Source organism: Calidris pugnax, unplaced genomic scaffold (assembly GCF_001431845.1).
Source record: "Calidris pugnax isolate Ruff unplaced genomic scaffold, ASM143184v1 scaffold23, whole genome shotgun sequence".
NCBI lineage: Eukaryota > Metazoa > Chordata > Aves > Charadriiformes > Scolopacidae > Calidris > Calidris pugnax.
Window position 1 is genome coordinate 171,825 of NW_015090772.1, and position 22,065 is coordinate 193,889.

Here is a 22,065-nt window from a genome sequence, read left to right on the forward strand (position 1 = left end):
CTTTCCTGCTCGATTGTTGGTTTTTTTTTTTGTTTTCAAATTTAATTGCTTGTGTATTAATTTTCACAATTCTGGAGCCAGCATCCCTGTGAGATCTAATTTAAGGGCTATATTTCCTCTTTGGAAAATGGGAGACTATTTCACAAAGAGAAGGAAAAATCAAGAACAATGGCATCTTTGAAATAACATTAGTTACTTCTTTGCAGAACAGTATTTCTTTTCTAAGGCTTTTTAGGAGGAGGTACTGTCTTTCTGAATACAATTTTCAGGCTGTCACAACAGGCCAGAGAGGCAGCACAGCAGTGCTCAGACTTGCCTAAGTGGACCTGATGCACAAGTGGGATTCCCACAGAGGGAATTTTACCCTGCTCCACTGCCTCCCTGGCTGAGGTTTCAGGGAAAGAGCGGGATAGCCTGCACATTGTACCAGCTAAATTGTACATGAGCAGAGACATCTTAATGTATTGTATATACTATGTATGTACAGAACTTTATTTCCCAAACAGAAATAATTTTAGGTATAAGAATCAGGTGCCAGAAGTTTTCTAACCTGCTGTGCTGATGCAGAAGAGCCACGCAGCTGGCATAACCAGCCATCCACACCATCAGCAAAGCTGCTGAGCACCATGTGGAGGTGAGCCTCGAGGACACAGGATTATTGCCACACAAGGGAACGGCTTTAATTCTCCTCTGAAGCAACATGGGCTTCAACTACTGGTGAGCAGCAGGGTTTGGGGCAAACCACAAGGCTGGTGCACTTGTTGCCGAGGCTTTGACTCCCCACTGCAGGGTGGTGACTGGGGTGAACCAGGTGGAGGGGGCTCAGCTGAAGGACAGATGTGTCTTTTCACTGGGGACAAGATAATAATACTTTTAAGATACGTCTCAACAATGCTTTTCCCACCTTCCTCTTTATTTCTCCCCATTTTTAATTGTGCCAAACTTCCCTCCTAAATGATTCGTGTGTATCTCTGTCTTCATTTTCTTGCCGCCTTTCCTATCATGACAGCTTCCAGCCTTCCTTCCCTCTTCTGGAAAAAATCACAAAAGTCTTCCAAAACTGAGTACTTAAAAACCTTATTACTATAGAATGAAGCACAGGGTGGGACAAAGAAAGAATTTTAGGATATGCACATTGCTCCCTAAAGAGACTTTTAAGGAAGAAAGGGCAGCTTATGGATGCTGGAGTGCTGGACCCTTGTGATTGCCTAGGACATGCCAGAAAACACAGAGGTGCTTGAAAAGACAGTAGGACTTTTCTGTGAGCCCTCAAGGAGTTGCAGACATGGTAGAGCTGATAAAACAGATTCTGGTGTCTTCTGGTTTCCAGTTAATCTGGCAAGAGCAGAAAGCTGCCATGTAAACAGAGCTCCAAAGCTCTAAAGTGGGGCCTCTTCTGCTCTGCTGAGAAGAAGCCTCAGAGAAAGCTCTTCTGTGTCCCATTTGAAATTAAATTCATGGACAAAAAGTTGTGTTTCTGATAGGTGAAAACACTACATCTCTGGAAAGAGAATGAAAGCAAATGACCTTTCAGTCATTTGGCCTCTGTAGGACTTAAATGAGCTCCTGTTCTACCCTGTTAAAATATCTCTGGGTGATTCTGGATAAAAGCTACTCCTTAATCCAGCCAGGAAAATACTGTTTTGTCAAAATACTAGAGAAACTCCCTCCATAGTCAGATGCTCACAACAAGGTTCTTTCTGGCAAGCAAGAAAGCCTCTAGCAAAGGCTTTTCTGAACTTCATGGACACATTAGACTTTGGATGCTGCTTCCATTTCTACCTCTATTTAGTCCTGCTGGTTGGCCTAAAAGTTCCGGGGATCTTGGCTCTGCTGTGTCACAGCTCTCCTTGCAGCATCGTAAACGCCAGCAAGGCGTAGGAGACTGCAGACCATATGTGTGCATGGGGATAGGTGGAGAGATGACTTATTTTAAGACCAATACATTATTTTCTGACAGTAACTGAGAGGAGATTCACACACAAAAGTTATTCTTGAAAGGATGATTTTTGCAGTGGGGAACACTGACTCACGCCTGCCGTCCTCTCGGTCTCCAGTGCGTGATGGAGGTGAGGGAGGAGAAGGAAAGAGAGTGATGTCTTGCTTTTGCTGTGATAGAAATAAGGGCTGGTTTGTCACTTGGCTCTTTTCCTAAACATTTTCAGCATGAGATGGGAGGCTGCAAATAGCTGGCTTCTGGTGCATAAAACAGAAAGGCGAAGTTTTAATTCCACTTATTTTCAGACAATTGCCTAAAATACATTGAGCCCATACAGTCCCCAAGGAAGAGAAAGAAAGACGAGATTAACTGACTTTCACCTATCTTCCCATACTAAATCTAGCAGAGGCAGAGTTACAAACATCACCAGGAGACAAATTTAGTCAAGGCACATATACAAAGATACACCTTCTCCAAAGGCAGAACTCTCTTTTTTTTTTAACTTTCCTGTAAACACCACGTCTCAGCTTTGGTGCCAAATAAGTGCATTTGTTTTTGGAAATGCTCTCAGTTTTTTTTCCTCATGTCTCACGGTGCGAGTGCCGTCCCAGCAGTGGGACACCAGGCTGCAGTAACGCAGCTGAAATGAGCAGTTACAGGGGGATGCAGCTGTGTTTGGAGCAATGAAAATGTAAGGAACTGCATTATTCAGTCAATGGAGGCAGGCAAAACAATTTAAAAGATCTGTTTATTTGGAATGGTTGATGCTTTTCTTTTGCTTAGGTAAATTATTGGTTTTGCATCAAAAAAACCAAAAAGGCAATTTTGAATCTGTCTATGACTATGGGAAGACAATTTGTTGGTGATATTTGAAATTATTGCTGCTAATACTGGGCGCAGAGAAGGGGCATTCTGACACAATGCCAAAGGTGACAAACATGTAACGCTAATGAATTCCTCAAAAATACCCTCACTAATGCTTTGCAAATGAAAACTGTGTCTCTCTGAAAATTTTTCATCAAAAAAGTTTGGTTTAAAGTACAATCCACAATTCACAAAGGTTGTTATGCAGTGCAAGGTTTTCATAAAGTGTATTCTGTCAATATTTCTGACCTGTCATTGAAAAGCAAAACCCAGGTGGAATATACTTTTGTGTATTTTTCTGAAAATTAAGAAGTTGCATTTGGAAATGTGATCCCTGGTAACTGTACATTTAAGGCCACAAATTCTGCTTTTATGTTCTGAGTTGGGTTACAGCACCAGACTAAATCTCACGTTAAGACTGCCCCAATAGATAAGCTGGGAAGGCAGGGGAAGCTTAACAAACCTGCCCCAGAAAAAGACAAGTACGGTGTTTCAGGGATGCCTTTCTTTTCATGAGAAATTAAATGAGTGTTCATTTAATGTAAACAGTAACTGAAGAACAGAGCAACGCAAGAGACGGCACACAAAATCAAGTGACTGCATCCTCTGGTACTTCACATTATAAATTCAACAAAAGGCCACCTCAGCCTTTCCTAAAGAGTCTCTAGCTTAGCTAGAGTGCTCCACTTTCCAAAGGCAAGCTTCAAAGAAGATTTGGGTGCATCTCCAGATGGGAACCTCAGTGTAAACAAGCACTTGTTTCTCTGATGCTTGGAGTGAAGGCGATACAGAAGGGGCTGTTTATGGTAATGTTATGTCTAGGTGGTAAAATATTCCTCAGTGTACAAAAATACCAGCTAATACATTTCAGGAGGAAAAATGCCAGCTATATTCCAATGGGAGGGAAAAACAGGAAAAGCAAGTCATATTAGAGATAAATCAGGTGGAAACCGCGGTTGCAGACTTCAGGAGAAGAAAATATTACACATGAGGAATTCAGTTTTTCTGCTGCTGCAAGGCTTTAGGAAGATCACTCCTAGGTTTTTGGTACATTTCATTGGTTTCAGCTCTTAAACCCTAGCCTGGAGTGGCTGATAAAGGTTACAAAGGACTGGTGATGATGATGAGTAAGAAGTCAAGAAGGCCAATGGTATCCTGGCCTGTGTCAGGAACAGTGTGGTGAGTAGGACCCGAGCGGTGATCGTCCCCCTGGACTGGGCACTGGTGAGGCCCCACCTCAAGGGCTGTGTCCAGTTTTGGGCCCCTTCCCACAAAAAAAGACATTGAGGGGCTGGAGCTGGTCCAGAGAAGGGCAAGGGAGCTGGTGAGGGGTCTGGAGAACAAGTCTTGTGAGGAGAGGCTGAGGGAGCTGGGGGTGTTCAATCTGAGGAAGAGGAGGCTGAGGGGAGACCTTATCGCGCTCTATAACTACCTGAAGGGGGGGTGTAGAGAAGTGGGGGTCGGTCTCGTCTCCCAAGTCACAGGAGATAGGACAAGGGGAAATGGCCTCAAGTTGGGCCAGGGGAGGTTTAGATTGGATATTAGGAAAAATTTCTTCACAGAAAGGGTTATCCAGCATTGGACTGGGCTGCCCAGGGAAGTGGTTGGGGCACCATCCCTGGAGGTGTTCAAAAGACGGGTTGACATGGTCCTCAGGAATATGGTTTAGTGATTTTTTTTATTGCTTATTTCTTATTTATTTTTTTGTCAGAGTTAGGTTGATGGTTGGACAAGATGATCTTTAAGGTCCCTTCCAACCTAGATGATTCTATGATTCTATGATTCTAAGTCAGAAGAAAGGAGCGCTGAACAATTGAGAAATTGTAAAAACCTAACAAAAAAAAGATAAACTAAAACCAAAAACCCCCAAACAACAGTGGCAGACCTGTGAAGAAAATGGTGATATCCTCAGGATTTTCCCTTTGCTAACAGATACCTCCACGCAGGCAAAGGTCTCCAGCTTCTCTACAGTGTTAGTAAATCATCTGCGCCCTACAGCTGCAGGCGTCCTGGGCAGCTGGTACAAGGGTTGTTCTGGGTTTAGCAGCTTTTTGGTTTTTTAATGGTATTACAACACCTTTGCCGTCACATCATCCATTCTTGTACTCAGCTCAACCATGGTCTGACTCTGTCTCATTCATCCAGAGAGTATTTAAAGAGAGGTTTCAAAATGCCAACAGAATTTTAAAAAAATCTATTATCACAGTAATGAAAGGATGCTCTTGAAAGGCATTTCAGTGGTGTGGCCTAAAAAGAGGTTGAACAAGAGGTGAACTCCATCATCAGTGAGGAAAAACTGGGAAAAATACAATCTGCATTATGTGTTTAGTATCAGATGTTGATAATGTACTGCATGATACGGTCCTGAGTGGGAAAAGAAGTAAAAGCCCTCACTCACAGTGCCAAACCAGGCACTGCCACGGTAGGAAAAAAAGGAGAAAGACATGCACAAGAAGTGCAGAAAAAACATTCAGGCAGCTTTCCTGTCAATATGGTACAGTCTTTCCAAAAAGAATGAGAATATGGCTTGAATGAAATTAATAATCAGCTTAGATCAGAGGATGTTGCTGTATTATTTATGTATTTGTGCACCCCCACAGCCATTTAGATCAGAGGATGTTGCTGTATTATCTGTCTATTTATTTATGTATTTGTGCACCCCCACAGCCAGCAATAGGGTCATAGTCAATGTCTTTATTCCAAATGCGGCTTATTTTCTCCAGGTTATGAAAGTCAGGTTAATATTTGATCTTATATCAATAAATCTCCCTATACTAAACATATAAAGGTTATTCAGAAAAATGCATCCTGGAACAACTGTGAACTTACTGTGATATTTTGTAGAAGGAGAAGTTCACTAGGTATAATCTGAAGAATTTCACTGCAATTATGTAAATATGTGAATATAGTGATGCCAATCCCTGTTACAGTTACGTGGGTGATGTTACAGACTGGTATTTGAAATATGTGACTTACGAATTTAATATGATCACTTATGGACTCTGTCTCACTGTCATAGTAGCTGGATGGCATTGATTTCTTCCGTCTCCCTCTGCTTATCTCACGCTCTTTCATTTTGCTTGGCTTATTGATTTTCATGTTCACTTCATACATTATCTCACTGGAAGCTGGTAATGAATCAATGTGACCTCCAAAATATATGTTCTGCTATAACCCTTCGGAAGGAGCCATATCAAAATGCACTGAGCAGCTATCGTACACATCTGAATGAGAGAAGACAGCTTTGTCTCACCCCTTCTCCTGGATGGAAGGCCTGCACAGTCTTTCTATTGCCTGCATGTATTTTTAAACGCCTGCCATGCTAATATTGACCTAAAAGGAAGACACTGGAGCAAGGAAGCCCTTCAGAGCAGGGACTGGCTCTTACTCTCTGCTTACATGGCCCATCATGTGCAGTTGTTATCAGAAAGAGTCCTGTTAGCACAAAGGGGACACCTGAAGTATAGGTAACAGTAACACTAATTATGCAAAACAGTGCCGGGACAGCTATGATGACAAATTGTCATTGTTTTTGTTTCCTGCTCTTCTTACATCTGTAGGTAAGATTACAATTTAATGGCTAGTTCATTTCCACAGATGCAGTCTTATTTCTCCTGGCTGGCCCTGCTGCAGCACATAAGGGTATTGCTAGAGCTTTCTGCTCAACAGGGGAGGGCCTGGCTGAGAAAGGAAGATGTGCTTGAAACCAGTCGGGGTAATGACACCAGAGTCTGATTTCCACTTGAGGATGTTTTAAATGGGTTCTTGAGGGAAACATAATAACATCAAAAACACCCTCAATTAACCAGCACCTCAGTGACAGAAAACAGTATGTTAAATTCAGGGATTTCTCCTACGAGGTGTTGTGTAAGTTAAAAATCTGCTTGGTTGAACAAAAGTAGAGGATGCGGATGTTCATTTTGGAACTCTCCAACATGGGAACCAGCACTGAATTTTTAACATCTGTGTATGTAATGTAGAGTGGTTACTGACAATAGTTATGTGCCTCATTTATTTGGCGGTTCAAACACACCTCATTCTGTTCCTCACTGGAACTGGGTTCCAGCAGAGACTGGTCACGGAGGCCCCCGGTGGAGCCTACGAGTCCCTGCTTTGTGTCAACCACCTGTGTTTCCCAAAGGACATCGTGCCAACCATCTGTGGCTAAACCACTGCAGGACTTCTTGGTGGGATTAAACGTGGGTTTCCGTGACTGCGCTGGCCGAGCTGCCTCCCGTGAAGAGCCAGACCCCGAGTATTTGGAACGACTTCAAGGCTTCATTTGCAAAGGTTGAGAGCTCTCCGATTCCCATCTCATTCACTCAAGCCAGCTAAAGACTCTTCTCAACAATGTTCGGTGTTTTCTGAACAAATCATGGATGTATTGGGAAGAAACTTGCAGGGCTGGCTTTGCTAGAAAACAGCAGCATCTTAGTGTTTCACTGCCTCTTTCTGCTCTTTATTAGCAAGTGCTGTCCCAAACGAGGACAGAACGATTAAAATTCATGCTGAACTACAGGGAAAAGGAACTACCAGAGCTGAGTGAACACACAAAACGTATGCAACCAGTTTGGAAACAGAGCTGTGTAACCCTTCTGCCAGGGGAGGTTTTTGGCACTGAAGGGGGCTTGGTGATGTGAGGTGCCTCTAAATTTCCCAACCCCTACAACAAACCTGAAAGTCACCTGCCCTGAGACCCTCGTCAGGCACTTGGGACACTGGGTTACATTGGCTGGGCTGAGCAGAACCCTCCCACTCACAGCCACCACCTGGAAGCCCTCGCCCAATGGCACCTCTCAAATGGGCTCTGCCAGGCACCTGGGCAAGGAATTTAAATTTATTCAAGAATTCATTCATCCAGGCAGACAGACTAAAAGACTTCATTCAAAGCAAAAACAGGTAAACAAAAGAATCAAACTCTCCTATATTTGTTTGCCTTTACAAGCTGTTTTGACGTAAAAAAAAAAACCCAAACCAAACAAACCCCAAGAGGCACCACAAGGCTTACGAGAATGGCAATTAAACCGAGCTGACAACATTTGGTTTTGTTAGCTCTGCTGTGGCTAAATGAACAAATGGCTTAGATGATATTAAAAGATTTTTTTTTTTATCTGCTCAGAAGCCTTTCCTCATTTACAAGGCAGAGGATGTGATGCATTTCCCCGCCTCTTGTTTGTTTCTGTTTTTCAATGTCTCAGAAAAGCTTCAACCCGTGGGCCCTACAGTAATGTCTCTGGACCAGCTCTCGTCGTGCTCCACAACCACGGGAGTGATTCAAGCAGCATCTCTCTGACACGGTGCTACGGGGACTTTTCAAAGCCCCTGCAGCTCCTGAGGTGCCTGCACCAGGAACCTTGCCATGTGAAGCTGGAGGACAGTCACAAGCTACACCTTGCACCTGCAGCAAATTACCACCAGCAGTCAGTGACCTCTTCAAAATATCATCACCCTTCTTCCAAACGGTTTTATGAGGCCTAATTAAAATGAGCTTGGTTGAGGAATTAGTCCATGAAGGTCTCTTAGATAATTGCTGTGCTGTGATTAGTTTCCAGTTGAACAGGGTGCTTCACGGTGACCTGCAAGCAGTGGCAAGTCTGTGAGATAACTCCTCCTCCCTAAACCATTCCCCCCACTGGGCTTAATCCCATTTCCACCTGCTGGAGCCCCTGAAAACTGTAGTTTTTACTGCCATCTAATGTCTACCCAGCCTGCCTGATCTCCTGCTGGCGCGGCAGATTAGACTAATGCCATTAGACCGTTTGATTCTCCTGAATTTGCTTACCCACAGCGGGACACCTGGGTCATGGCAAGCGGCCTGTCCCATCAAAGAACCTTCCAGCTGGATCCCGCTCAGCTCTTCGCAGCATCACCCTGTAGCCCACGGGTCCCACAAACGCCAGTGTCACGTGTGACCCCCAGCTGGCACAGCTGGGCAGAGGCACCAACTGCATTTGCGGAGGAACCAGAGCCTGGGCATCATTTTTGGTACGTTCTGGATCCAGCAGCAGATCTTTCTCTCTTTCTCACAGCACTGAGCAGCGCTCAGGAGAGGGGCTGGGAGAGGCCCAGCTCTAGGCCAGCGTGTGGGTGGCTGTTCTGGGGACACCAGCCGGCAGTAGCAGTGACACTGCTGCCCTGTCCCAGCCCCAGGGAGAGGTCTCGTGCCTGAAGATCCCATGGGAGGAGGTTGAGGTTGTGTGTGGCAGCCACCCTTTGATGGCCCGGGCTCTCAGTGGGCTGTGGGTTACACAATCCACGGGGCAGCACCAGGGGAAGAGCCCGGCCTCCACTCACCAGGTGGATTTGGTGGGGCAGAAGAAAGTTTCATCCGGCACAGCCCCAAAAAGGCCACCAAACAAAAAGACCACCAAACCCTTGGCTGTGGCAAAGAGCAGAAACGGGCTCAGGAAGCCCACCCCCTGGCAAATGCCCACATCTCACGCACGCTGCTTTTCAGCTGCCTGGAAGGAACCGCACGGGCACAGGAGTGTCCTTTAACTAGAGGCTCTGAGTGCTTATTTCAGCATTGTTTTCCACCATAACAGATTTGCTCGGCACTTAATCTCATTCTCATTGACCAGAACTGCTGATTGCGTTATAATTAAATTGCAGTCTAATTTTACTTAGCTTTAACTGATAGAACACAAAGCTACAGGAATTAAACCATGATGAAAGGAAGCTGCACTAAGCAGCGGCACGACTATTAGGCCAGAATTGGGCTGAAGAAATGCGCCAACAGACCAGCATTGCAGCCATCGCTATTGACAAAAATGACTACTTAGGGGCCAAAGGAATCTAAAATGGTTTTTAAATATGTGGTGGTTTTTTTTTTCTACATCCATCATTACAAAATAGAATTTGGATTTCAGTTAAATGGACAAAAGCTGAGATTGTTGGATGACTCTCATTCTGGGCTCAACTTTTCCAGGTGCGTTGACTGGATAACTACTGTTGGGTGTACTGGTGGGGCAGAAGCCCGTGCTTCTAATGCTCATTATTCTACTGTCATATTGCTTCCCTCTTGCCAGACCAACAATTCCATTTAGTGTGTTGCAGAAAAGTCAGCTCACCGTGCAGATAAAAGATCAGAGGTGTTCATAGAACTAGGTCGTTCAGGTCCCTTTCCAGATGTAATCTCTTGCTTTTGTATTAATGAACCTGCAACAGAGGTGGCTTTTTACATTCCTTGGGCATTGAAATGAAACCGTGTAAAAACATGAAAAAAAGCTCTGTTTAATGCTGGAGAGAAAATTCCTGGAGGTCCAAGTTTCATGCGATGCTTTCTATATATGGTATGCTTTACTAAAATTATTGTACATGTGTATTTCCAAAAGCTACTTTTCGTGGGGAGCTGAAAAATTCTATCAACCCCTCTCCATACATAATGGGGACCACAGACTGCACTGTTAATGGTGGGGAATACTCCCCTTACATCCATCCTTTCGGCCTTCCCTCTCCCCCCGACCGGTATATCCAACTCTATGTGGAGATAAAACTTTAATTTATGCTAATACTTGAGCGTGACACTCCTTGTGACACTGCAGTGGTGACTTCAGCCCGAGAGCTGAAGGCTGAAAGCTGCAGGCCCATGCCCTGAGACAGCATCTCCCTTCACTAACCAACCCACACGAGGTTAATGTGCAGAGAGCTATTAATCCTTCTACAAACAGATCATTTTGCAGTTCATTAAACATTATTGCTAAACTACCAGTAGCCCTTCCTTGATTACTCACCTCTGAGAAAAGTGGCTCACAACTAAGTAGGAGCAGAAATAGATATTAACCTGTTTGTTCCAGTGATAGCTTGTGCTGTGCAGGATAATTACTGTTATTATTTGATTTCTTTGGTTGGGGTGGGCAGAGAGACTGGGTTTGTCTACACTGAAGTGTTTTGTTAATGCCGAAGACACATGTATTTATTCAGTCCAGCAAACATTCATTTTATGAAATATAAATGTCTGAGTTTCACACAGCCCCGTGGCACTGGCAGGAGATCACTTCTCTCTGCTTTTGCTGCTGGAGAGGGGCTGGAGGGACAGGGTCAACGTTTGAAGGAGGCAACAAGGAAGAAGGTGACAAGATGAATATTGTATTTCAGTAGATCCTTTTCAACTCTGCTACTAAAGGAAGGAGAAAAAATCCCCACTAAAGCTGCTGTTTGTGGTAAGAGGAGAGGACATTGGTAACAAGTTGGGGATGGATCCCTGGTGCTGGTTAGGGACAGGAATCTTAGAAATTTGACAAGAAGCAAAGCTACCTTTGAAATCATTTTATGCCCTTTGAATCTGGATTATTAAATGTGTCCAGTTTTATTTGTAAAAGGTATTTGCTCAAAAATCTCATCAATTTATGACTCTCAGATCTAGCCTGTGGATACAATCCCCAGTAGAACTCCATTTCATGCCTCCTGAACAGCCATCAGTGTCATGAAACCTCAGTTTTTCACCCACACCAACTAGCAGACCTAATTTCTTTACTTACAAAAGAGCTGATGAAGGAATTAATTTCCAGCTAGATCTAAATCATCCGTACTTGATGCCATGCCATGGTCCTCAGAGTAACCCTTCCATTATGCAACATCTCAAATTTGCTCCCAACTGAAGAACTGGGCTAAGTGCTTTAGTGCTACTTTCTCCTCAGCTGTCAAAAGTGTTGTATGACTGTCACTTTGAGGAAAGGAGTAACATTGATTTAGATTTGTGTTCCAAATTGTGGATCGTTTTGAAACCTTTACTCTGTATTCTGGAATGACTGTAAAATGATGTGTAGGTGGTATCTTCCTGAATTCAATGGATAGATTCCAAAAGACCAATTCACCCTGGTTTCTGTGCTTTCCAGCATTATAGCTTTTCCAAAGACTCCTTTTCAGAGTATCTGTTCACCTGTGCTCCAACATGCAACAAGCTCCTGAGCTCAGGAGAGCTGCAGAGCCCAGATCACAGCTGGTCTCTCTGGTAAGTTGAAAAGGTAAGAGGTCCACACTTCAGTGAGAGACCACGCTCAGCTGCTGTAAGCATTAAGGCACCTGTTTTCCGCAATGAGTGACAGCTTACACAAAATGTTTAATTGCTAAATTAGCTGAAATTGAGCCCACCCAATATGTGAAGTGGCAGTATTTCCATTAAACTGACCCATATAAATGTACTTCCAAATGGTTTTCTTACTGATAAGAGACTGATGGGCACCATCCCTAAGTATTAGAGAAGTCTTTGTTTGCAGGACTGCACAATGCTCAGGTTATATGATGGTTTTCTTACTGGTAAGAGACTGATGGGCACCATCCCTAAGTCTTATGAGAAGTCTTCATTTGCAGGACTGCACAATGCTCAGGTTATATTTACAGCTTTAATCTAGACCAAGAATGAAATTGGCAGGGATTACACTCTATCTGACCCACAGTTTGCCTTGGGATTCTGTATCTTGTAGTCAATGAATTCTGGGAGGGATTACACTCTAATCTGACCTACAGTTTGGTTTGGGATTCTGTATCTTGTAGTCAATGAATTCCAGAATTAAGTGACATGTCTGCATGTCCTTGCTTCCTAGGGAACCTTTAAGCTTCCCAAACAAGCTGGTTCCACTCATTCGATTTCCTGAAAGGGAAGGTGAGGAGAGGGTTAGAAGAGCTTTGGGTCAAATAGAGAAGTATATTCAGGTGCCTACAGCCCCGCAGCAATCGATAGGCACCGAGGAGACTCTCTGTAGCCCGTCCCCAAGCAATGCTGGCCGTTTCCAGAGGGTGCTCTGGCAGCAGCTGGCGGGTGCTATGGGCTGCATCCACTCCTGGCTGTGCACAGCCTCCAGAGAGGTCAGTGGGAAGGGACTGACTCCCAAATCTGGATTTTTTGCTTGTTGCTCACCTTGCCACCGCCTACATCACGCTTGGAGACAGCCATGGACCATCTAAGGCCAATGCCATCAAACCCAGTAGTTCTGAAAGCCTGTTCCTACAGCCACATCTGATGACTACTTTCAGGTTACTTGGGGAGGAACAGGCACTGTCTTGTGATGTTGTGTGGTGTCTAGGACCAGGTGCTCCTGGTCTGCAGTGTGATTCCTAGTATTGTAACTAATATGTTAATCTTAAGTAAAAGTGACTCATGGTTTAATTTCCATGGCACCATATCATTAGTAGATCTGCCTTTGTCATGAAATCATACCTTCGGTTTCTTGGCTTTAGCAATAGACCCTTTTTTCCCCTCTCTGAGGTAGCACATCCAGACTCCTCACACATAACATCTTTGTGAAGAACAGCTAAATCTAAAGTCTTACTCCATGTATTTTTCTTGCATGACATTAGAAAAATTCTTTAGGTTTCATCCAAGCTCTGCACAAGCAGGAGCAGCCTCCGTGAGCAGAGCACTTTGTGCCTGTACCCTGCGCTACAGGAAGGCATGTGGCCTGGACTGTCAACGCTCACATCAGATGAGCAGAGCACTTTGTGCCCAGTTACCCTGCGCTACAGGAAGGTATGTGGCCTGGACTGTCAACGCTCACATCAGACCATCTGACTCTTATATCTGTATAAAACATGATGTACTTCAAATTGTACCTTTATGTGAAGGGTAAATCCTACTGTAGAGCCACTTACCTGAAGTTGCTGTTTCTCAGAATCACCCTGAATGCAGCCAGGATCAGTGTCCGAGTTACCCATGTGAGCTCAGCGCCCATTTTCTGCTCTTAGTTGCTTTTCTCTCCTTTCCCTTTTTCTCAAGTCACTATTCTTAGCAGCTTGTGCCAGAAGAGGTCAGTGCCCCTGCCCCAGGAACACTCACCTGCTCCCTGCTGGCTGTGCCAAGGCGGCTGCTGTTATTCCACAGCAGTGTCCGTGGTGTCACAGAGCAGGAGGCTGCGATTGCCACATCCCAGAGTCACGTTACCCACAGGGACCCAAATGAGCTCACCAGCCCCAAAAGGAAGAGGCAATGAGACATCTCAACCAGAAGAGTAAGTCCCCTTTCTTCAGGGTTAACATCTCCATCAGCAGCTAAACCTAGATAACCTTAATGGAATTGATATACTCACACCATCAGGAAATAAAATAAAATCATTCAGTACCTTCTTACATTGCAGGAAATTATATTGATTTATTTGTTTGAAAGATTCCCCACAGGGTATGAAGAGGTCCTTCCACATGTGAATTGAAGATATAAGACTACATTTTGGATTAGAGCTTTTTCTGCAATCCAGCTGCATGGATGGCAGCAGGGAGGACCCCAGCTGTTAACATCTGCTGGCTGGGGTTTGGGATCTTACCAGTGGTGAGGTCAGTCAGGACCCTCAGCAGGAGAGTGTCCTTCCAGTGCAGGGTAGGAGGGTAGTCTCAGGTCTATGGAGGCTGAACCTCCATAGGTGTGGGTGCTGGAGAACAGCCCATTTGTCTTCTTCCATCACCAAGCCTGGGTTACACTCCTGTACCCCAGCTTCAGCGACGGCAGGAACCGTCTTTGTGCTTCTTCAGGGTCTCACTCGCAACCCCTCAGCCCAAAGCAGGTGCCAAGTCAGAAAAGGGGTGCCAGAGCGAGAGGTGCAGTGAGCCTCACCTTGAGCTGGGCCCATGGTTGGCAGCAAAAGCCGTGGCGGATTGCCTGAGTAAGGAACAGGCAGTGAACAGCCTAATCCCTCCCTGCGTGTCATGGGCACCAAAGTACTGGCAGGGTCTCTGTATCAGCCCAGGGGGGCCAACTGCTCCCCACACTCCCAAATCTGGCCTGGTTTTGTTAAAGTGTGGCTGGTTGAGATGAGGTACACAATCACGATGCATCCCACCCCAGCCCTAAGAGCATCACACACCCACACCAACAATGCCTGCTGGGAGAGTCCACAAGTAGCTAAAATTCCCAAGTGGAGGGGTCAGCACCCCTGCTTTGACCAGAAAGACAGACATACATCATTGTAGGAAAACGGGGTTTAAATAACTAACATACTTCTCTGGAACCCTATCATGACACACCCCTGTGCTATCTTCCAACATGACAAGTGCCTGTGACCCAGACTCTCACTTGATGCACGTCACCTACCCATTGGATGGAACTGGCTCCAGAGTTCCAAAACTCTGATCTGCTGGACACAGGGTACCTTCTAATCTTGTAATCTCATAAAATCATTGTACTGTTACTGGTGCTTCACTCTTGAAAAAGGAAAAAAAATAAAGGTTAATATACAAAAGGGAGGTTTCAGTTTTACAAAGCTCCCTTTATTCACCTGAATCCCACTAAGGTCAAGAGAAAGACTGCTACTGACTCATACCAGCATTTGAATCCAGAGCTGAATTAGAAATTCACTTTGTAAAATTTCAGCTCAGGAAAGAACCAGCTTCCTAAAAGATCACATGGTGACAACTTTCATCCTTTCTTAGCAAAAGTCTGAGAAATACTTTCCAACACTTACTCACCAAATCAGAGCCTTTTTCTTTTCTATGGCAGTTTTAATAAAATAGTTTTGATCCTACAGATGTTAAAAATGTGTTTCAGCCTCCTTTTATGAACAAAATACCCACTGAAATCCAAAGTGTTGTGTTCGAGGAGCTCATCTCGAATGGGCTGCTTCCAACTCTTACAGTCTTGGAACAGGCCCCCAGGCATTTAGTCTGGAGAAAAACAGGCTGAGGGGAGACCTAGAGCAGCAGTGGAATTGTCATCCCTGGAGGTATTTCAAAGACAGGCAGACGCAGTGCTTGGGGACAAGATTTAGTGGTGGTTTCGTCAGTGTTAGGTTGATGGTTGTACTTGATGATCTTAAAAGGTCCCTTCCAACCTGTACAATTCTATGATTCTAAGATTATCAATACCCAGATCTACCCAAATACCCTTATGGCCCCAGTGGATTATCAATACCTGGATCTACCCAAATACCCTTATGGCCCCAGTGAAGGAGAAGCAACTCCTTAACCCCCCAAGGCAAATAGTTTCCTGTGGATTCACCTCCCAGAACTGGCTCGCTGTCAGAGGAGGGGCAGCACTAGCTGGTGGGAACTGTGGAGATGCACATAGGCAGTGCCTATTTCTACGGCACATTGCCATGAGCTGACTTTTACCTGCTACAAAGCTGTAGCTGTCATCTCCTGCCTCTTCCTGTAGATTTCCTCCTCTCTGCAGTAGTGCCCTGGGACTCTCTCCCTCACACCTCTGGCACAGGGCTCTGTGAAGGAGAAGCAACTCCTTAACCCCCTAAGGCAAATAGTTTCCTTTGGATTCACCTCCCAGAACTGGCTCGCTGTCCGAGGAGGGGCAGCGCTAGCTGGTGGGAACTGTGGAGATGCACATAGGCAGTGCCTATTTCCACGGCACCTTGCCATGAGCTGACTTTTACCTGCTACAAAGCCGTAGCTGTCATCTCCTGCCTCTTCCTGTAGATTTCCTCCTTCTCTCTGCAGTAGCGCCCTGGGACTCTCCCTCACACCTCTGGCACAGGGCTCTGCACTGAGCACACACTGAGCTACTGTCGGTGGTGATGTGCAGCCACCAGAGGGAAGGGGTACAACTACGGACAGATTTCAGATCCTCTCTGACACATTAGATGTGGGGTACAGTTTCACACGGGTTATGTCTGCAACCACCTGGGAATTTTACCGAATTTTCCCCTCTGCATTCCCTCATCTAAACTTTACAGCCGTTTTTCCCGGCTCCGGTGTCACTATCTGCAGCATGTGCTGTGTTCCAGCGACACCTAGGGACAGAGGCTGGGAATGGCACGCTGGCCTTTTACAGAAGCAGCATTTAAAATATATTTGAAGCTGATAAAATGGGTTGGTTTGATAGGGACTGATTATTTAATGGCTTTTGAAAAAAAGGCCAAGAGTCCCTTATCTCCTCTCAGAAAGGTAAAAACAATGCTCATTGCAGAATGTGAATTTTAAAAAAATCTTTTCTTGTAATCTCCCAGTAGCTACTTGTAAAACTTCAATTGCACAATGGACACAAACCTATGGATCTTAAATAAGCCAGTGGCTGAGAGGACAGTTACAATTAAGATGAGGAGAAAAGCATCTTGCATACTTTCCAGGCTCAATGTACCACACGCCCCACAGCCCGTTCCTCAGCTCTCGTGCATTAGCAGCCATTTCAGGGAGCCACACCAGAGAAATGGCACTGACTGACATCACAGTTCACTCTGCTCAAACAAAACAAGCAAGATAAAGACATTTCACTACTGAAAACAAAGCACATGAAAAGGGATAATGTCATCATGAGGAAAGAAACACTCTAGGGTCAAAAGAGCAAGTTGCTCTGTGTAGCTGTATCTATGTACCATTTACTCATTGCTACTATTTATTTACCCATTACATTTGCATGTCAGTTCTCTGGTCACAAATGAGTCCCCGTGCCTAGTGTTTCACCTCTGTAGGACAACAATATGGACCCCCAGACCTGGGGATCTTACCTGCAGGGCAGGAGATGGCTGATGGACATGGGCATAGAGCAGAGGGAAGGGTGGCCATCTGGACGGCTCCGCAGCATGGCCTGGTGTCGTTCCCGGAGGAACAAAGCCAAAGCAGCACCAAGTCTCCCCACTGTGCTTCGTTCTGCACTGGAGGAGCAGGCAGCCTCCCTCCAGAGCGTCACCGGGAACAGCCACACGTGATCAGATCAAAAGCTCACCACGTGCCCGTGTAACACATCACTCAACAACGTGGGTACGTACGGGCCACCTCTTTTAAACCAGACTCTGTGTGACCGTACAGCATCCGCTCTGATTTCCCCCTGTAAATTTAGACTTCCTAATTCTACATGACCTGTGAGAAAAAAAAGAATCCTGTGCTAAGCCATGCCCGGACCTTTGGAGAACGCCCAAAAATACCACGTGTCTCTGAGGACAGAAGGAAGCATGGAACATATTCTCAGAGGGAGGAGACATCAAGAGAAGTGCTTACACACACACCAGGGGCTTCTACATACAAACCCAAAGTATTTAAATCTGCTCACACGGGAGAACAGCATGGAGAGGGTGGGGACAGAGGCAAGCTGGTGGTTCCTCTGGATCTCTGGGTCCCATCAGCTGGAGCTGTCCCAGCTGAGGCCCAGATTTCAGTGAAGAGGAAAAACTCTGTCCAAAAGTAAAGGTCAAGTAAACCTTTGAAAAATAAAAGACAGTGGACGCTTTGTCAGTATCAGCACTACAGAACGGGATCCCAAACACACGGTCTGTCCAATTCTGTGAACTTCAGGGCAATGTCTCTCGATACGTACCTGTGAAGGAACCGCCAAAACGTTCATTCCTTTGCTCCCAGCAGCCACTTTGCTGCATCACTAAACCCCTACAGAAAGTGTAAATTGCAAGCCAAACCCTGGGCTTCTCCTTTTGCCACCTCTGCCCTTTCCATCAGGCAGCCAGGGGCAGCCATGCACGTTCCCAGGGCTCAGGAGAGCAGCAGGCACACACAAAGCTCACACAGCCCATGCTGTGCCTTCCAGATGGGGACCTGGGAGAAAGCAGCGCTTTGGGGCTGGCGTAGGGCACTGAAATAAACTGAGCAACAACTATTCTGGGGCAGGAAATGCCTCATAAGGTAATGTAAGAGAGGCTTCCACTTCAACAGCTTCCTCGCAGAAGTGTAACGCCCAAATCATGCACTTGGAAGATTCTCCTCGTACTCAGTTACTTCAGCTAAACTTCCTTTTTAAAGCATCCCTAGTGCCTTCCTCCTGAAAACGTAGCTTAACAAGGTGAAGATTTGCAGCCTGAATCAAACTGAGACAGCTAATAAAATACTAGAAACTAAGAAGAGATTAGAGATCATCATCCTGTTGTTGAGGTGACTGAGGAGAAGGGGTGCACTGAGTGAACAGCTGAGGACACATCCCAGGCACAAAAATTGCCAAGCGACACCACCACCACCTTTGCAAAGGAGCCCAGGGAGCCTCCAGACTTGCCCTTTGTGTTCCCGCTGCCTGTAGCTTCATCCAGTGACACACAGCTGTCCAATATTTCCTAAAGAGCCTTTTTTATACTGAATTCTCACTCGTATCAATTATCTTGAATAATAAATAGATTAATTTACAGGTTAGTATTTATTAAAGGAACCCGGACAGTGGTTTTGATCCGAATCTCCAAGTTCTAATTCAGATCTGGGCTTTGAGTTACACCTGTAACTCGGCAGTGAGTGTTGAACAGACACTAACAGACACCCGGGCTGCAGGGCCACCTTTTCCACCAGTGTCACTGAGCACAGACGTGTTGGTACCACCAATCTATCTGGCACTGACTGAGGTGTACCCCATCATTCATCGGGAGGTACCCCCCAGCAGATTTTTCCAGCAGGACTCCTGGGAATATACCATTTTTCATCTTTCTTACCCCAGAACTATGCTCTGATTACACATCACCACATTTATCATTTGCTGGATCTAGCTAAAGAGCAAACTTCTAGTAGATTTGAGGGAGAGGCTACCAAAACAAGGGGGTTACCTGTCCCATCACGAGGCCCAAGGCTTGTCTGTCTGTGCTGCAGGAACAGCGCTGGTTCCCTCTCCGACTGCGAGAGGGACCACAACCACAGCTCACAGCTAAACCCCACCTTCAAGGAGCACCACCACCAGTCCTCCTGCAACTGCGTCTCCAGAATTCAGCGACTCGGAGAACTAAGTCTGGATCGTGGTATTCCGCTGCATAATCGTAGCAAAAATGGCTTAAAATGGCAAAAAGCATTTATTATTCACACAAGTACTTTTAATCAGACCCCAAATTAATCTCAGAAATGTGCCTTCACATTTCACAGATGCAAGACATTCTAAAAATAGCCAAGACCAAAACTTGAGCACTCATCACTGGCTTCATCTAAAAACAATGTGCATTTTGCTCATTAAAGAAATTAGATCCTCTTCTACCCAAAACCTTAGACATCAAGCCAATACCATCGTCTCGTTTTAGAGCTATGATACCCCAGTACAAGTCACAATTTTTTTAAGTTGGTTAGTACAGATTATGGTACAAATTTAAAAGAGGAAATATAACATTTCTTGAAGAAATCAAAACTGATTACAAGAGGACCAAATACATCACTATTAAATTACACTACTTTTTATCTTCCACCAAAAAAACCTCAATCCTACTTAATAATAGTGTAAAATTCCCCGTGTTTTAGAAAAGCATACATAAAATACCATCGGTACACTTTATTTCAAAAGACTTTGTTGTCTCAGCTCTCTAGCAATACCCCAATACAGGTTGACTTGTTCATGAAGAGATCAATCACAGGCCTGTAGCAAACATTAAAAAGTCGTGCCAAGTACAAATCCTCTTTTGAGACTTTTTTTTAATGTAAACTGGAAACAGGAGGCGTGAATCATCCGTACAGCAAACACAGAACAACTATGTCATTTTTCCCTTATTCATCTCAAGAGCTTTTGATCTTGTAACTGGAAAGTAACCTTCATGTTGCCAACTAAACCAAGTATGGATGTATGGAGAGCTGTAGGAGGAAGGCAGATTCTTAAATACACACGTCCCTCTAAGACCACTTCGATTTCCCTAGTGGCATCAGCACACTAATTAGAAGAACAAGCAGTTGCACTAATCAACACTGAACACACTAGAAGTAACAGGAGCCCCTACCATGTCCTAACGTAATCAATAAAAAGGCCACCCCCATCCTTTAATGGCTAAATGACAATCTTGGACATACTTCACACAGTCAGAGCACTAACGAGCTGCTCTGAACAAGGGTGTAACACACGGACCCTGTGCACCTCCGGGTTAAGGAAACAAGAATTGCTGACTGGAACTCAAGCTGCATCCATCCTATACCAGTAAAATTAGAGTAGCACAGGCCATAACAGTGCAAAACATCAGGTGAGATCTTACAAAAACTACAAACAGCGTCTCTCACTACAGCAGGGCTATCTGCTTACACCTGCACCTTTAGGGGAACGCATACTGATGAGCAGGATGGCAGAACCGGGCAAAATGAAGACCTCTGCTTAATCATTATTTTTTCAAGTACTGAAAACTTAAGCTTCAACGACTCTTCACATTTTTAAGTTTTATAATGGCTTTAGATATATTTAGAACCTTATATGCCAAGCTCTCAAGGAAGTTTGATTAGGATTTTTAAAGATACAGAAATAACAATGTTGCAGAGGTCTTGCAGTCCAGATGAATCTAAGTGAATGAAAACAGACTTAAGACATAAACCTATTTGCTAAGGTTGGATTTTTTTTGGAGGGATTCCCCTCTCCCTCCCCAAAAAAAGTTCTCCAGAACAAAATGCTTTTCTGGCAGGCTGTGCAGGCAGTAAGGGTTAAGCAAAGCCATTGTACCAATGAATGGTACGCGCATAACCTAAGCACCGTGCACTTCAAAGGTTCTTTCACTTGAGAAAATGGTGGCTTATCTGTCCATAGTTGTGCTCTTCCTGCCCTTCTCAAACACAGGGTCAGACTTAGCCGACCACAGGCAAAGGTCAAGGGTCTGATAATTCACACAACAAGAGAAAGCAGGCAGCCTACAGAGCTGAATTACTAAGTCTCACCTTCTACAAATAAGGACTGCTACCACCATTTGGGAAGCGATGATTTCGTTGTCCATAGCTGCATTAAGCAGATGTAGGCCCTGACCAGACAACACAACAGATTTATTTATGCAGCACTTTACTCCAGTGTATCAGTTAAAAGAATCAGCTACAACAACCTACTATAACTACACACAGCAAGACTGTGAATTTGAAACAGCAGTTCCTACATCCAATTGCAGCTTGTGGTAAAGTCTAGGTTAAGAGCAGCAGTCTTGATTTGGAAACGGAAAGACACAGAATTCACAATATTCCAACAAAAAGAAGCCACCAGTCTGCAGTCTGAGCTTGCCCAGTCTCGAGTCCTACTAATGGGTTTTAAAAGTGTTTTGCTGTTATTAGATCCCTTTCACTGCCTTGACAATTACGGGCCACATCCTTTATGGTTTCTTAACCTATTTTGGAATAGATGGAAAGACTGAAACCTGCCTTCACTGTACAAATTGGTTTTCATGGTAGGCATTTAAACATTAAAGAGGACAAAACATGAAATTGTTGAAGCCTTTCCTCTAGAACACACAAAGAGGCTTGGGCTTCTAACAAGGCTAGTTAGAGACACTGTTCTAGTTTAAAAGACTTCCAGAAGTAAAATTTCTGCTTTCCTTCTAGAAAGATTAAATTCTTTCTGGCCACAACAATCCCCATTGATTTAAACTTCAAATTTCTTACTTCTTATACCCTCTCCTTTTAATTTTGCCCTTCAAAGGTCAAAACAAACGCAGCTCCACTCCAGCATAAAACCCAAAGCCACCTAT